The sequence below is a fragment of the Pongo abelii genome, chromosome 4, assembly GCF_028885655.2.
Source record: "Pongo abelii isolate AG06213 chromosome 4, NHGRI_mPonAbe1-v2.0_pri, whole genome shotgun sequence".
In the NCBI taxonomy this organism is placed as follows: domain Eukaryota; kingdom Metazoa; phylum Chordata; class Mammalia; order Primates; family Hominidae; genus Pongo; species Pongo abelii.
This window is the reverse complement of record NC_071989.2, coordinates 44,933,566-44,951,486: the sequence shown is the minus strand read 5'-3', so window position 1 is coordinate 44,951,486 and position 17,921 is coordinate 44,933,566.

Below are 17,921 nucleotides of genomic sequence, written 5' to 3'. Positions count from 1 at the left end.
ACCATCCTCCCATTTAGCAATCCAGCCACTTCACTTTATATGCATTTCTAAATGAATTGCACACATCAGGTTTAATTCACATTTTCCTGATGCCAGATAATGCTGGACACTTTTTTACATGCTTACTGTCCTTTTATATATCTTGTGTTGTAAAATGTCTGTACAGTTTTTTGTGCATTTTAATTGGGTTATTTGTCTTTTGCTTATTGAATTATAGGGTATCTTTGTATATCCCATATACCTGCTCTTTGCCAGCGGTATGTATACAATTTTCTTCCCACCTATGGTTTGCCTATTCATTTTCTTAACTGTGTATTTTGATAAGCATATTTTAATTTTTGATAAAGTATAATTTCTCAATTGTTATAGGTATTGTTTCTGTAACCTAAGAAACCTATGCTTACATGAACATCATGAAAATTACATTTTATCTAAAAGTTTGATGATTTGAGCGTTTATGTCAATAGTCCATTTTGAGTTAATTTTTGTGTATGGTGTCAGGGAATTTTTAATTAATAAATTTTATCTATTGGAAGAGTTTTAGGTTCACGGCAAAATTAAGCAGAAAGTACAGAGAGTTCCCATACACACTTCGCCCACCGCCCCTCAACAACTACCGCCCCCACTATCAACATCCTGCACCAGAGTAGTACATTTGTTGCAATCCAAGAATGTATATTGACACATCATTATCACTTAAAGTCCATAGTTTACATAGTGGCTCACTCTTGGAGTTGTACATTCTATAGGTTTGGATGAATGCATATTGACATGTAACCATCATTGTACTTTTTTTATTTTTTTTGAGACAGAGTCTTGCTCTGTTGCCCAGGCTGGAGTGCAGTGGCGCAGTCTCAGCTCACTGCAAGCTCCACCTCCCGGGTTTCAAGTGATTCTCCTGCCTCAGCCTCCCGAGTAACTGGGACTACAGGCGTGTGCCACCCTGCCAGGCTAATTTTTTGTATTTTTGGTAAAGACGGGGTTTCACTGTGTTAGCCAGGATGGTCTTGATCTCCTGACCTCGTGATCCGCCCGCCTCGGCCTCCCAAAGTGCTAGGATTACAGGCGCATTGTACTATTGTATAGGATAGTTTCATTGTCCTAAAAATCCTCTATCCTCTGCCTATTCATCATTTCCTTCTCTTCAACCCTGAGCAACCACTAATTTTTTACTGTTTCCAGTTTTGCCTTCTCTGGAATGTCATAGAGTTGGAGTCATATAGTAACTGTAGCTCTTTCAGATTGTTTTCACTTAATTAGTAATATCCATTTAAATTTCCTCCATGTTTTTTCATGGCTTGATAGCTCATTTCTTTTTAGCCCTGAAAAATATTTCTTCATCTGACTGTAGCATAGTTTATTTATCCATTCATCTACTGAAGTATATCTTGGTTGCTTCCAAGTTTTGGCAATGATGAATAAAGCTGCTATAAACATTCATGTGGAGGCACAACTTTTCAATTCATTTGGGTAAATACCAATGAGCATGATTGCTGGATTGAATGCTAATGGTATGTTTAGTTTTGTAAAAAACTGCCAAACTGTCTTCCAAAATGACTGTACCATTTCCTTTTCCCACCAGCAAGTGAAAGACTATCTTTTCTCCACTGTACTGCCTTTACTCCTCTGTCAAAGTACAGTTGACTATATTTTTATGAGTTTATTTCTATACTCACTATTCTGTTTCATTGACATATTTGTCTATTCCTTCACCAACACCAAACTATCTTAATTACCGTAACTTTATAGTAAGTATTGAATTTCGGTAATATCAGTCATCTATATTCTTCTACTTTAATAATTTGGTGGCTATTCTTGGTCTTTTGCTTCTCCATATAAACATGGTAATCAGTCTGTGCATATCCACAAATTAACTGCCTAAGATTTTTATTGGGATTGCCTTGAGTATATAGATAGAGTTGGAAATAACTACCATCTTTACAATATTGAGTATTCGTATCTATGAACATAGACTCTCTCTCAATTTATTTCTTATCTGCTATTTTTCATTAGTGTTGTATAGTTTTTCTCATACAGATCTTATACTTATTCTGTTAAATTTACATCTAGGTATTTCATTTTTGGGGTGCTAATGTAAATAAAATTGTGTTTTAATTTCGAATTCTATTTGTTAATTGCTGGTATATTAAAAAGTGATTGACTTTTGTATATTAACTTTGTGTCCTTCAACCTTTCTATAATCACTTACTAGTTTTAGGACTATTTTTGTTTATTTTGTTCATATTGTCTACATAAATGATCATGTCATCTACAAAGACAGTTTTATATCCTCTTGCCCAATTTGTATATATTTTATCTCCTTTTCTTGTCTTTATGCATTAGTTAGGACTTTCAATATGATGTTTAAAAGCAGAAGTATCTAATCTTAGTGGGAAAACTTCAAGTTTCTCATAATTATTATGTTACTGTGGATTTGTGTGTGTATATGTGTGTGTGTGTTCTTTATCAGGTTGAAAAAGTTTATATTCCTAATTTCCTGATAGTTTTTTTAATAAATAGGTGTTGAATTTGATATGATTGTGTGATTTTTGTTCTTGAGCCTGTTGATGTGATGGATTACATTGGTTTAGAATGTCATTCAGCCTTGAATACCCGAGATAAATCCCACTTGGTCATTGTTTATAATTCTTTTTATATATTGTTGGATTCTTTTTTTTAATTGAATATTTTTTGAGGATTTTTCTTTCTGTGTTCCTGAGTGATATTGGTCCGTAGTTTCCTTTTATGAATTGTCTCTTTTTTTTGAGATGGAGTCTTGCTCTGTTGCCCAGGCTTGCAGTGGCATGATCTCAGCTCACTGCAACTTCTGCCTCCCAGGTTCAAGTGATTCTCCTGACTCAGTCTCCTGAGTAGCTGGATTACAGATGCCTTCCCCCATGCCCAGCTAATTTTTGTATTTTTAGCGGAGATGGGGTTTCACTATGTTGACCAGACTGGTCTCGAACTCTTGACTTCAAGTTATCCACCCTCCTCGGCCTCCCAAATTGTTGGGATTACCGGCATAAGCCACCATGCCTGGCCATTGTAATGGCTTTATCTGGTTTTGGTTGGGTAATGCTGACCTCATATAATGAATTAGGAAGAATTTCTTGTGCCTCTATATCCTGTAAGAGATTGTAGATAATTGGTATAATTTACTGCTTAAGTGCTGTTGTTGACTTCATCAAAGAACCCATCTGAGCTCTCTATTTTGGAAGGTTGTTAATTATCGATTCAATTTCCTTAATAGACATAGGCCTAATTCCAATCATCTATTTCTTCTTGCATGATGATTGGCAGGTGGTGTCTTTCAAGAAATTGGTCCATTTTACCTAGGCTGTCAAATTTGTGAGGAGAAACTTTTCATAATATTTTTATTATCCTTTTGATATGCATGGGATCTATAGTGATGTTCCCTCTTTCATTCTTATACTAACCACTTATATTTTCTCTCTCTTCTCTTAGCCTGCCAGAGTTTTATCAATTGTATTGATCTTTCCATAGAACTAGTTGTTGGTTTCATTGACTGTTCTCTATTAATTTCCAGCTTTCAATTTCATTGAGTTATGCTCTAATTCTTATTATTTCTTTTTTTCTGCTTACTTTGGATTTCATTTGCACTTTTTAAAACTATAGTTTCCTAAGGCAGATGCTTAGAAACTTTAACTCTTTCTTTTTTAAATATCTGCACTCAGTGTCATAAATGTTCCTCTACGCACTAGTTTTATAGCATTCTACAAATTTTGATAAGGTGTGTTTTCATTTTTATTTAGTTCAAAATATTTTTTGAATTCTCTTGAGATTTCTTTTTTGACCTATGTGTTATTTAGAAGTCTGTTGTTTAATCTCTAAGTAATTTGGAATTTTCCAGCTATCTTTCTGTTATTAATTTCTGCTTTAATTCTATTGTATTCTGAAAGCAGACATTGTACAATTTTTACTTAGATTTGTGAACATGGAATTTATGGCCCAGAATGTGCTCAATATTGGTAAATGCTCCATGAGAGATTGAGAAGATTTTGTATTTTGTTGTGTTTGGATGAAGTACTCTACAGATGTGCATTACATCCAATTGATTGATGGTGTTGTTGAGTTCAACTATGTACTTAATGATTTTCTGTCTCCTAAATCTGTCCATTTCTGACAGAGGGGTGTGAAAGTCCCCAACAATAATCATGAATTAATCTATTTTTCCTAAAAGTCTATGAGTTTTTTGCCTCAGGTATTTTGATGTTCTGGTGTTAGGTGCATATACATTAAAGATTGCTATGCCGTCTTGAAGAACTATCTCTTTATCATTACGTAATGCTTGTGTTTATCCCTGATAACAACTCTGCTCTGTCTGAAGTTAAAATAGCTACTCCAGTTTTTTTTTTTGTTTTGTTTTTTTGAGACAGAGTCTCTCTGTCACCCAGGCTGGAGTGCAATGGCATGATCTCAGCTCACTGCAACCTCCACCTCCTGGGTTCAAGCAATTCTCCTGCCTCAGCCTCCTGAGTAGCTGGGATTACAGGTGCATGCCACCACACCAGGCTAATTTTTGTATTTTTTTTTTTTTTTAGTAGAGACCGGGTTTCACCATGTTGGCCAGGCTGGTCTCGAACTCCTGGCCTCAGGTGATCCACCCACCTTGGCCTCCCAAAGTGTTGGGATTACCAGCGTGTGCCATGACACCCAGCCTACTCCTGCTTTTTAAAAAATAGTTTTAGCATGGTGTAGCTTTCTCCATCCCTTTGCTATTAATCTGTATGTGTCTTTATATATAAAGTGAGTTTCTTCAAACAACATATAGTTGGGTCTTATTTTTTTATCTGCTCAGAAAATCTCTTTCTTTAAATTTGTTTATTTAGACCTTGATGTTTAAGATGATTATTGATATAGGTGAATACAATACTATTATTATTTTGAACAAACTATGATCTGTTAGATCAATTAAGAAAAAAGAAAATTAAAGTTTATTATTTCAATAGTCAGGACCTTCAATACAATGTTGAAATGGTGGTGACTGTGTGCATCTTTGCATTATTCCCGATATGTGGGGGAAATATTAAACATTTTACCACTATAAAATATTACCTGCAAATTTTTATACATGTCCAATTTCTTTAAGACATATGGGGCAGTTATATAAGTTGGGAGTCACTGAACTTCTCTAAATCTATAAATTTGTATCTTTCACCTACTTGCGGAAATTTTGGCCACTATTTATTCTCTTTTGTTTGTGTGCCACATGCTCTCCCTTCTCTCTTTTGGGACACCATTCTGCTATAGTTCTCAGAGTTTCTTTTTGTTTTAAAAATCTTTTTCACCCTATTCTTCAGATACCTAATTGCATTGACCTATGCCCAGTTCCACTTCTCCCTTCATAGTCACAAACTCTGTCATACTTCCAGGAACTGTGTCTACATATGACAATGCCTGGCAGAATGAAAGGGATATCTCTTTTTATTTATCAGTAAGGTTGCCAGAAGCCTTCCCCTATGCCAGAACTATTTCACATGTCCATCCTAAGTCCAATTGCCAGCAAAAACAATGGTATACTACTTTTGGTTTAGTGAGTTATATGGCCTTCAGGAGGAGAGTTGGTTCAACAAATACATTAGAGACTCTGTCACAAAGGAAAAAGCTGGTTGTACTTCTTGGATAGGCAGCCAGCAGTATCTTCTACATAAAACTCTGCATTGCAAAATTCCAAAAGACAATTTTCATATAGACTAACACAAGAATCATGGGCCCCAGAATTGTACAATTTGGTACTGTTAAAATTAATTACTAGACAATTTTTTAAAAATAGAATTGGGAAATTCAAAAAATGAAAACCAGTTTTATTTTCATCTAAATGCAAAGCCACTTAAACAAGAATGAGATCAGTATTGGTTAAAATTCATGATATAGACACTCTAAGCATAGTTTAAAAGGAACAAGGAGGATATTCTAAGGTATGTAGATTAGCATATAATCATTGTTGACAAAAATATGGAAAAAGAAATGATTAGACTAAGATTTTGTAAAAAGTCTACAGTAAGTTTTCTCAGGGGGAAAAAAGCAAATAAAGTTGGGTTATTCAGAGTTCTCCAGAGAAATAGCATGAATAGGATGTATATATCCTATTCATATATATATATAGCTATAAATTTATTTATTATCTTATAATACATCTATATATTGGCTCACAGAATTATGGAGGCTGAGAAGTTCCAAGATCTATAGTCAGAAAACTCAAGGCCCAGGAGAGCCAATGGTGTAGTTTCAATCAGAGTTTGAAATCCTGAGAGCTCATAGAGCTGATGGTATAAGTTTCATTCTGAATGGCCATGGCGTGACACCTAAGAAGAATTGCTTTTCCAGCTTGAGTCTGAAGGCAAGAATTTTTTTTTTTTTTTTTTTTTTTTTCAGACAGAGTCTCACTTTGTCACCCAGGCTGGAGTGCAGTGGCTGTGATCTCTGCTCACTGCAGCCTCTGCCTCCTGGGTTCAAGTGATTCTCATGCCTCAGCCTTCTGAGAAGCTGGAATTACAGGTGGGCACCACCACACCTGGCTAGTTTTTGTATTTTTAGGAGAGATGGGGTAGAGAGGCTGATCTCAATTTCCTGACCTCAGCCTCCCAAAGTGCTAGGATTACAGGTGTGAGCCACCATGCCTGGCCAGAAAAAGATTGATGTCCCAGTTTACCCAGTTAGGAAGGAGGACTTCCCTCTTATTTATGGGAGGGTGAGCTTTTTCATTCTATTCAGGCCTTCAACTGATTGGATGAGGCCCACCCATGTTAGAGAGGGCAATCTGCTTTACTCAGTCTACTGATTTAAATATTAATCTGACCTGCAAACACCCTGGAAGGCACACTCAGAATAATGTTTGACCAAAATATCGGGGCACTTCATAGCCTAGTCAATTTGACACTTGAAATTAACCATCACAAAAGTATTTCATTGGGAGATGATAAAAGCAATTATTTAATGATAAACTTCTCTGTTTACAGAAGTATTCCTAGAAGAAGAAAGGACCAAAATAGGCAGTAATTAGATCCGGTTAGTTCAAGAGTGTGATTCATATTAAAAATTAAGTCATCTCTTCAGATGAAGAGAAGGCCGAGGATTTTTTCCTTTGGATAAATTCCTAGAAATTATATCATTTTTCTGTTCATTAATGCAGTTTTGGATAGTTTTTTGGCAATTAATTCTTTTTTAGCTAAAACTGCCTAAAACACCAGTGCAATTAAGGACTGTCAAATATTAAAAATGTAAACAGAATAGTATCATCTCATCGCGGTTAACTCCTATTACTGAATTTCTTATCTTTATGCAAGTACCATGGGTTTGACTTCCAATCCCTTCCCATCATAAAATACCTACATTTATGCAACACCTTTCTATAGACACTTGCATAAGACAAAAAATCCATTTAGTCAGAGCTCCCTTTTATCAACATTTGCATTTTCTCACTATATTACTCATTATCTTTTTTCCAAAAAACAACAAAATTTTACTGTGTGCTGTAAAATATTGGTATTGTAAAAAGAATATTAGAAAGTTGGGGCATGTGGCTCCTAAAGATTCCGTCATTAATTAACTAGATAATATCAGGAAAGTAATTTTTCCTCTATGGACCATAGTTGTTTCATGTGCAATTGTGTAAAAGAATGAAAACAGAGCTTGATTTTATACATGACTTTCAGTTCCATAATTCCATGATTCCATGAAATAACCAAGTAACTAGATTGGGTTTTCCATGTTAATGACCACCTATTTTTACTATTGCCATTAAGTGATGCTAATACAATACATACATCATTATTCTGGGTCTCATAGGTTAGAAAATTTTAGAGCCAAAAGGTCTCTATCCCTTTGCCTAAGTATTATCCCTAAGACACAAAATTATGAGTGTCAGAACCAGAGATATAATGTAGATTTCCTAATTTTTGGTTTAGCACCCTTTACCTCTTTTCCCATTCATCTGAAAACATAATAAACTATGTAAGCCTGACAAGTATTCTGAATTATTCTTTCCTCCCCATGTGACAGAAGATACTATTAATATAATTTATTAAAGCACAGGTTATCAGGCATTATTCCATATCTCATTCCATATTATATCATCATTCCCTATCTCCCTTTCATCCTCAATAGACTTGGCATTCTTCAGCAATGTGAAAGTCTACTAAGTGAAAACTAAGAAACTGTATATTTTTCTATGAGAAACAGTTCCACGAAATACACTTTGTTGAAGAATAAATCCAGAATAATATTCAACAGCACACAGCACACACATCTACTGAGGAAAACAATGATCTGTTTCAAAATATTGTCCAATTAAAAACACATTACTTCCATACTCTATGTATTTTAGGTCATTTTATCATGAAAAATCATTTAAAAATCTATTAGTTGAAGACTCATTCCCAAATAAAATCATGTTACTTGTACTAACTTTAATATCTATACAATAGTGTTAGAAATAAAACATTATTAAAAAAAGGTTAATTTAGGTAAGGGGTCTGTATTAGTCTGTTCTCACACTGCTTATAAAGACATACCTGAGACTGAGTAATTTATAAAGGAAAGAGGTTTAATGGCTCACAGTTCCACATGGCTGAGGAGGCCTCACAATCATTGCAGAAGGCAAAGGAGGAGCAAAGTCACGACTTGCATTGTGGCAGGCAAGAGAGAGCATGTGCAGGGGATCTCCCCTTTATAAAACCATCAGATCTCATGAGACTAATTCACCATTACAAGAACAGCACAGAAAAAACCTGCCCTCATGATTCAATCACCTCCTAGCAGGTCCCTCCCATGCCAGTGGGAATTATGGTACAATTCAAGATTTGGGTGGGGACACAGGCAAACCATATCAGGGTCTGAAATAGTGTCACTTTTGGAAAATGTGCTCAAGGTACATAATCCCTTCCATCAGGCTCTTAAACATACAGCTTCTTTACAGGAACATCACACACTCCTGAAATTGAGGACAATGCCTCATCCACTTCTCTTCACCACAGAGGGAAGTGCTTGGGCCCTGGCTCTTAGTCCTGATATGCTTTGACCAAAGGCAGGGATCTGGATCAGAGCCCCTTCAATTCGCATGCTGCAGGAGGGCTCTCTGCATCCCTCCCTTTACTAGTCCCTTGTAAGGAGCAGCACTGTGACAAAACATTCCACCTTCTCCTCCTCCTATCTGAACATAACGTTCTGTTTCCAGCTTCTGCTCTTTCCTAATGGAAATTGGAGTACACAGCTTTCTTTTTCCTTTCCACCAACATCATATCAGCCACAAATGTTTAATTTTTCCTAATGGTCATTCACCCTTCCTCAGTTGGGTAGCTTTCAAAAATTCATTTTGTAAGAAAGACAATTCAACCAGGAGACAAGCTTTCCTCCAAATGACAGAAGCAAATATGTTTGAGACAGAAAAATGATGAAAATGAAATTGGCTCCCCAAACTTTATACAGCAATTAATTTCTTCATAAAACCTTTATATGCTGTCATGTGGATACAACTGTGTGTATTTTCAGTAGGCCTGAAAGGATAGTGTTTATCAGTAAAATGTTCCTAAGTACCAAAACGAATTATACTTTATATTGCTAAATCTAAAAGTTGCTTTATTTAAAAAAGAAAAAAAAAAAAACTCTGAGGCTGAGTTTCTAACTTTACCAAAAATGTGGTTTCCTTGCTGTCTGTATTTCATTTCTCTTGCTTATTTACCAAAAGATAAACTAGTCACTTTTTCCCCTGGCTTTGCTTAGTTATAATTTTTTTAACCTTACAAACAATTTCATTTTGGACTTTGATAATAGGAGATCCTGTCTTTAGGTGAAGACTCATTTTACTACTTTAAAGTTTTACTTATTTTAAAAATGCAGTAGCTAAAATTCAACTGACACATTCAAAATACCAAAACAGAGGTGAGAATGGCAGCAGAGTTTGTTAGCTAAATTCTAACTTTTAAGTAATGAGTAAATAGGGATTTTTTTTTTTCCTCGTAGCCCCCCTTGAGGTCATTTTAAGAATCTTCACTAAAGTAAGCTTCAAATGCTCTTAGGGAACATCCTCAGCTAGCTTGAAAAGTTTTTTTCCTCCACTAATTATGTAGAATGTATATACACTATCCAGCCTTAGGTTTTAGGCAAAATAATCAATTTCTTTTTCATCTTGATGGAAAAGTAGCCTAGAAGTTAGGTATCTGCCACCAAAGGAAAGAAGAAGGGTTAACTTGACACAGAGCAGGGTCCCAAGTCAAGGAGAAGGGCTCTCTTTACTGCTACTGTTGTAGTATCAATAATCAAACAGAGCAGGTGGTTCTGCAGAACAAACTCTACATTTGGGAATGAGACAGAGAAGCAGAGGTATTGCTTTCATTTAAGTACACCTTCAGAACCCAGAATTTTCTAGAATAAAAAATAAAATCAGGCACGTGAAAGAGAAAAATATAAAAAGACATAATGTGAAGTACCACTGTCCTTACTCCTTAGGCTCTCTCAACATGGAGTCCCCCAGACTTTGCCAACTGGCATTTCTGAGGTTCAAAGTACTGAATCTGGGTGCCCAGGGCTTTTTAGGCAAAGGATTGTGTCATAAAATGGAAATAAGTGCTGGCTTTGCCACTTGGGCAAGTTACTTCACCTGCCAGGACATGGACTTACATATCTAAGGTCCATGTTCCTTTCTACTTTTTCCCCTATCTTGTCAGACTGGAGGGCAAATAACTTACATATCTAATCATATAACACTTACATTTCTTTGATAAATCAAATGCTCTTAATTGCCTTCCAGTTACAGTAGGCTACTTTTATTGTTCTACTATGCAATTCTTTTACTAGCATTATTTCTGTCAGTCTAGAAGTTGACCTCTAAAACAGAATCTAGCAATAATTAATAGAAATAACATTTATCTGTTATAGGTAGATATTGAACTGTGCCAAAATTGTATATGTAAGTCTTTAAGCTTCTTATTATTTTTTCAATCTATTCCTAATGATCTGATAAGCTTTATTTTTCAAATTCAAAACAAGACTAGATGTCTAATAAGAGGTCCTTGAAGGGGTGTGTGTGTGCGTGTGTGTGTGTGTGTGTGTGTGTTCATAAAATGACAGGAATGAGTTGGGTGACTTCCCACAACTAAGTTTCAAATTGTAGAAAATACATGATTAAAATATTTCTCATATATATTTTAGGAAATTATATATTTATATATATTTTCCTATTTTTAGGGAAAAAAATATATAAAACAGCAAGTATAGGTGAAACACTGAAAACATACCAGCTAAATAAATAAACATTACTATCTAGTGCTGTAAGGTAGGAAGACTCTACCTTAATTCACCCACAAATGAACATGGCTACAATGGTGTAAAGCAAAAGAATGTTTCTTTCTCACAAGTTGGCTGAAGAAATATTTCTAAGTTCTTTCTCCCTCTGCCAATATAATTCAAATGTCAAATTAAAATAGCCAAACTTCTGCTGATAACTGAATGTATTAGTCTGTTTTCATGCTGCTGATAAAGACATAACCTAGACCGGGCAATTTAGAGAAGAAAGAGGTTCAATTGTACTTACAGTTTCACATGGCTGGGGAGGCCTCACAATCATGGCAGAGGGCAAGGAGGAGCAAGTCACATCTTACATGGATGGCAGCAGGCAAAGAAAGAGAGTTTGTGCAGTCTTTTTAAGACTATCGGATCTTGTGAGACTTATTCACTACCATGAGAACAGTACAGGAAAGACTTGCCACCATGATTCAATTACTTCCCACTGGGTCCCTCCCACATGTGGGAATTCAAGATGAGATTTCTGTGGGGACACAGCCAAACCATATCACTGCAATAGGAATATGAAAGTCAGAATTTAGACTTACCATATAGGAAAGAAGGAGACATTATAGATTTTTAAGGAGAAATGAATTTCGAAAGGGCCTACTGTTGAACCATTAACCTAAAAGCAGTCTCCTTCACCCCTAGCTAAGATTCAAGAGATATATCAAAATGCTGTCCTAACTTAGCGATAGCCCAGAAGTTTTCAACCACAAGGACAGAATCTTCCAAAGGCAAACATTGCAATTCACCTTGAGAATTTTCCAAACATCATGTGCCAAATGCCCCAGAGATTCTGAAATGTTCCCTCTCTTCCTTCTTGCCCCACAGCCTCAGAAGGGGCCACTGTTATTCTTGGAAGGGCATTATATCTGTAAGTATGTAAGGCTGAAGTGCTTGCCATTCACTAGTTTAGTGCACAGGAAGCAGCTTGTCACTATCAGCCCTGTCACCCTAGGCAGCTCACTTCGTGATCCCAGATCTCTCTTTTTTTCTTTTCCACCTGTAAAGTAAGGGCAGTAGAACTAAGAGAGTTAAAGCATTTTCTAGCTATAAAGATACAAAATTCTATAATTTCTCAGGGTTATAAGATTAGAAGATGAAAGACTAAGCCCTGATCTGGGCTTCATAGACTCTAGGCTATATTGATTTCTATAAGAAGTTATTTGTTTATGAAATTTGTGAAACTGTCTAGACACTGAGCAATACACAAAATTATCTGCAAATGTATTTCATCTTGGGGTTTTTGGTGCTCTACCTAGCTTTAGCACCTAGCTGTACAATTGAGGGCTGCATATTTCTTCATTTTTAAAGATCTGTCTTTAGTTGAAAAGAAAATGTTCAAACAATACCTCTCAGTGGGCTAGAAAATAATATTAATTTCCCCCATTCCTTTATACACCAGACTATTAACAAACATCAGTACAACATGTTTCCTTATAAAAACATTAATGATTTTAAAAATTAGTAAAGATTAATATTAGGAAATATTTAAACTAAAAAGAAAAAAGCTGATTTTAATTTAGAACTTTACAGTTTTCCATAAGCGTATGTCATTTATGAACATAATTTCTACTTTATTGGATTCCTTTTCTGAAGTCATTTATATAAATGTATTTTATTGATCAGTCAGCAATCAAAATAAATTACTCTTTGATTTTAGACCTCAAAATCATTAGCTAAATAAAAAACTCTGCAATGATCAATCAAAATTCAATATTAGATTATAAATTTCTAGAGGGCAAATGTCATGCAGCATTATCTTTCGTATGGTTCAAGGAATCCTGTACATCACCAAGCAAGCATTAGATGCTTCACAACCTGCTTTGTAGTAATTCGCACTTCCCTGTTATCTTAGATATCCAAAAAACCACATTTTATGAACTGGTTACTTACTGTGATGGTATATACTGCAGTTTGAAGTTAGTGTCCTGACTAGGACAGAATTCTCCCCAGTTGATTTAAGTGAAGAGACTTTAATGAAGTAACCAGTTACAAAGGTGCAGGCACTGTGAAAGAAACAAGGGATAATGATGATAGGCAAGTAGTAGACAGGAACTGCTACCAGTCCTTGAGCTTAGGAAGATGGGGAGGAAATATTATTTTAGGGTTGCCAGTGATAGCCAGAGTCCTAGAGGAGGGGTCACCCAGTGGGAAGGGATACAGACACTGCCAGAAAAGTGTCACTGAAACATAAAGGAGGAGAGGAGGAAATACCCAGAGTTATCTCGCCTTCTGTGTGCTGATCTAAGGATTCCATTCTCCCATTGACAAAACAAACTCCAAGTCTTCTATTTAAAAAGGACTAGTGATTCACAAATGTCAGCACAGAGCTGAGCAGAGAATGGGAAAGAATGGATCTGGGGGCCAATCGAAGGAAATCCAATACAGCAAATATTGCATTGCCCCCAACACAATAATTTTTCTGCTAATATAATTCATAGAAAATACATTCTTTTTGTCAAAATTTGCTTAACACAGGCAAAATTTTTCAAATAGAACGGATATCAGGTCAAATTATATTTCATAATAAGAGGCACAGAGGACAGCAAATGGATTAGGGAACTTTTATTGGGAAGTAATTAAAATAATAAACTAGAAAGCAAGAAGTATGCTTCCAGGAGTCTGGGAGCAGGAGTAAAAGAGAGGATGTCAGGTTGGGTTGTCAGAAATGATGCAACCAAAATCTCCACACTGTAGAGAAAATCTAGAAAAAAGGATTGTGCCAGGGACATAAAACAGGGAAAAATCAAGTCTTAATAATTCATGAAGCCATAAATAGAAGTCACAGTTTTCCTTAGCTCTTGTTGTAGAGAAAAGGAAAATCAAAAAGAATTTTCAGGGGCTCTTCTTTCTTTTTCAGTATCTCTCTTTCCAATATCTGGTTTCTGAGTCCTAAGATGACCATATTTTGCCCATCATTAATGATAAACTGCCTAAATTCATGCATTCAATCATGTATGCACATTCTTTATGGGGTAAGTTTCTCTGTCTAATTTATTGGAAAAACCTTGCACCATTCACAATGCCTACCTAGCACATAGTAGGCACTCAATAAACATTAATTGAATAAAAACCAGTTAAATGTTTGTTGGCATGACATTACAACTTTAAAGAAAATATTATAATCTGTCAGTTAATTCACAAACATAAATGACGAATATCAAAATGTTTACAATTTTGCCATAGATAACAGGACTAAGATGCCTAGAGAGCTTAAGTAGGAAGAGGGACAGATCTACAAAAGGGCAGCTGGGAACACAGAAAACAAACAAAACTTTTCAGAGACTTCACAACTTTGTCAAGGGAAGGTTCTGTTTACCATCAGCTGGGAGGGGACAAACAGCAGCTTTGTGAAAATATGCTTGTTGTGTTTAGTGCCAAGATGCAAAGTTCAGTTTCCAGGAATTTGTGGTGATTTATTGTATGTTTTAAACAATCTTATATAGAATTCTTTTTTTGTTACAAAAGAACCTTTTTATCATCTTGGCCATATTTCCTTCCTAATAACAGATCATTGAGTCTGTTTGAAAGTGAGGGAACAGAAAATTAACCTTAGTTTCAAACTTTGAAAAAAAATTGTTTAAGCAACCGATGCTTTGAAATATCACAATACTTTATGGAAAATTAATATTAGAACACAGAAACCCGGATCAAATTATAAATCTACTTTTCTAGAAAGTCTCATCAGTTTTCTAGAGGTGAACTTATAAATTCAGATTCTATTAAAAAAATTGGCTTTCCTGAAAATATGGGGTATTCATTGCTTTTCGATTGTGTTCATCTCGGAAGCATTGATAAAATATTCCCCTTTGCCAAGCATATATCAATATTTATTTTAGCTAACCAGCTGGTACTTAATAATCACTATTTTATTACTTTTCTCTGGTTAATCTATTGCAGCAAAGATATAATTGCTTTTCCATGACTAAACCCCTAACCCTTTTTATCATTTCTACTCTGCCATCTTAGATATATTAGAATGATGAATGGTCAATGGTAAGAAAGGAAGTAGGGAGGAAGAAAAAGAATATAAACAGGACAGGTGTTGCAAAAATTAGGGTAATAGCCTAAGGTCTGTCACAGGAGTTCCAAATTCTGGTCTACCATGGAGTGACCTGGGAATCAGCTTATTCATCTATAAAATGCATGTGTTGGATTCAGTTGTAGCTAAGATTCCCACTGGCTCTGAAGCACTGCACACTACTATCTGTGGGATAACACCTCTTTTCTGTTCACTTGAAGCTCATGGTTTAAAAACAATAAGGTATCACTGCTTCATTCACCCAAATGTGAGTGATTATTAGCATCATTTCTAGCTGCAGCCTGGGAAGTGCACAAGTCCTAACAATGACTTAAAACTGGCATGTTCTGTGTCCAAAAGGGAAAAATAGGCTGCAACACTTACTCATAAGGTCTGCACCACAGGGTGAAAAAACGAGGCCTGCACATGCCTAAATTTTTGAACAGCAAGGCTGACTTTTGACCTGATTTAGCATTACTTGAAGCAGCTTACTGACACTGCCAATAACATCATACATAATAGGGCACACATCTTGTAACTGAACCACAGATAGTGCTGAGCAACATAAAGAATCCAGGCAATACATACGTAAAATGTAAACTGCTCAAACACAATAGCTACAGAAGGATCTGCTAGTATATACACTGATTGCTTCTCTGAGGTTCAAGAGCCAGGTTTTAGGATTCTTCAATGGCTGCTGCCATGGTCTTGTTTTAAAAAGCCTCAATCATTTCTCAAGACATCACATGTAACAAAAGTCTGCATCTATTTCTCTCAATACAGAGCTAGCCTAATAGTAGCAGATATGTTTAGGGCATAGAAATAAAGTATGCCTTCCAGAAGTTGGATAAAAGAGAAAAACAGCCTTTGAGAATTAGTAGGTACCACTCTAATCTGAAGCTTGTACTGTCCTTTTCAATCCTAGCAAAGAAACAATTAATAAAGGAACCCATTAAGACCTGATTATTGCAGCTAAAAAAGGAAGGTAGAATTTCAGTCCTTTGAAGTAACTGAGAATGATTCAGGCCTCATTACAGAGATATAATCTACATTCATACATTTATGTTAGTGATTCAAATCTATTGGGAGAGATTGAATTCCGTTAAATAGTGCATCTTTCCTGTGGAACTTTTCTCAGGCTTTCTCGGGCTAACCTAAGAGGTGACCTAACAATGCAAAGTAGTCGGGTATTTAGGGATTCAACTGTGCTGTAAAAGAAAGGCTGCACAGAAAAGAAAAAGAAGAATGAGATATAATCTAAAAAGCTATGTCAGCTTTTCCTTTGGGCTGTTTTGTAAATGCCCTCTTGTCATCACGCTGTACAGAAGAGCGACGAAGGGGCTCTAGAACTTTCAAACACTGCACCTGCTGCAACCAGATTTTAATATGAAAGTTTAAAGACATCTTTTCCCTCATTTTAGACAGAAAGAAAAAGAAACTCCTAGCTAAAAGATCTGAATAGCTTCTTCTACTGGAACATAAAGTTGGTAGATGTGTGTTTGAGAGAGAGGGAGAAAGAGGGACTAGCTTTGGATTGGAGGGGCACATGTCTAGGGTGAGTTTAACAAAAATTGTTAAACCCCAAAGTGGCATCAATAGTGTTGGTTCCTATTGTAGAGAAACCCCAAAATAATAACTTCCTGTGTTTTGTAACTTTTCACAGCAGAATCTTTATTGTATGGTTTCATCAAACATAATTTTTAAAAAATGTAGTTTTAATTAGTTGTAAATTCAAATATTTGGATTCTTCTGGACCATTGGGCTGAAACCCAAATCCATGGGAAACACTACACTGTCTTTCAGCCCCATTTGTCCTCTCAGGTATAAAACTGTGAACTAAAACATTGAAGTTAGCACTGTTGGTTCATTTTTCAGTATCCTAAAGAAAAAGACTTGTTTGATGTGTGCCCTTTATTTGCTTAACTTTCCAATTAATATCTGCAGAAATTAGAGCTAATTATATTAAACTTTAAAAACCTATTGTAACGTTCGCCACATTGTTGAACTCTCCTAAATAAGCACTGCATGAGTTATAACTAATGCAATTAAAATCCTGATTCTAGTATCAAATGATTCTATTTCAAAGGATTTGAATACACAGAAAAATATAAGAACATTCATGAAAACTCATTTTTCAAGTCACTAAATACTTAATTGAGCAATCATTCCTAATGCTCATCTCTAAAGCTAATTCTTTTTTCTTTGCATTTCCTCTGGTTCACAACCAATATGGAGGTCAAACACATTATAGGGATCCTAACTTGTGTGAACACAGACTCTTCTAATTTGTTCCCTCCAAATTACAGTTGCTGTTGTTAAACTCCCAGTTCACCTTGAAGTGTTTCTCTGTCTTACATTGGCAGCCTAATTTTAGGTTGAAACATATGAAATTACCACTTTTGTAGGTACAAAACCTTAAAATGTTGGCAATTTTGTAGGCTTCAACAAAATACAAATGTCTAACTGTCCTATGTGACATAGATAGTTCATTCCAGTACATGTTTAGGCATTCCTTCTAGTTAAACGTTCCCTAGTTTAGAGTCATTCTTAAAGAAGTGGTCCTCTAGGAGCTGTTTCTTATTCAGATTGGAAT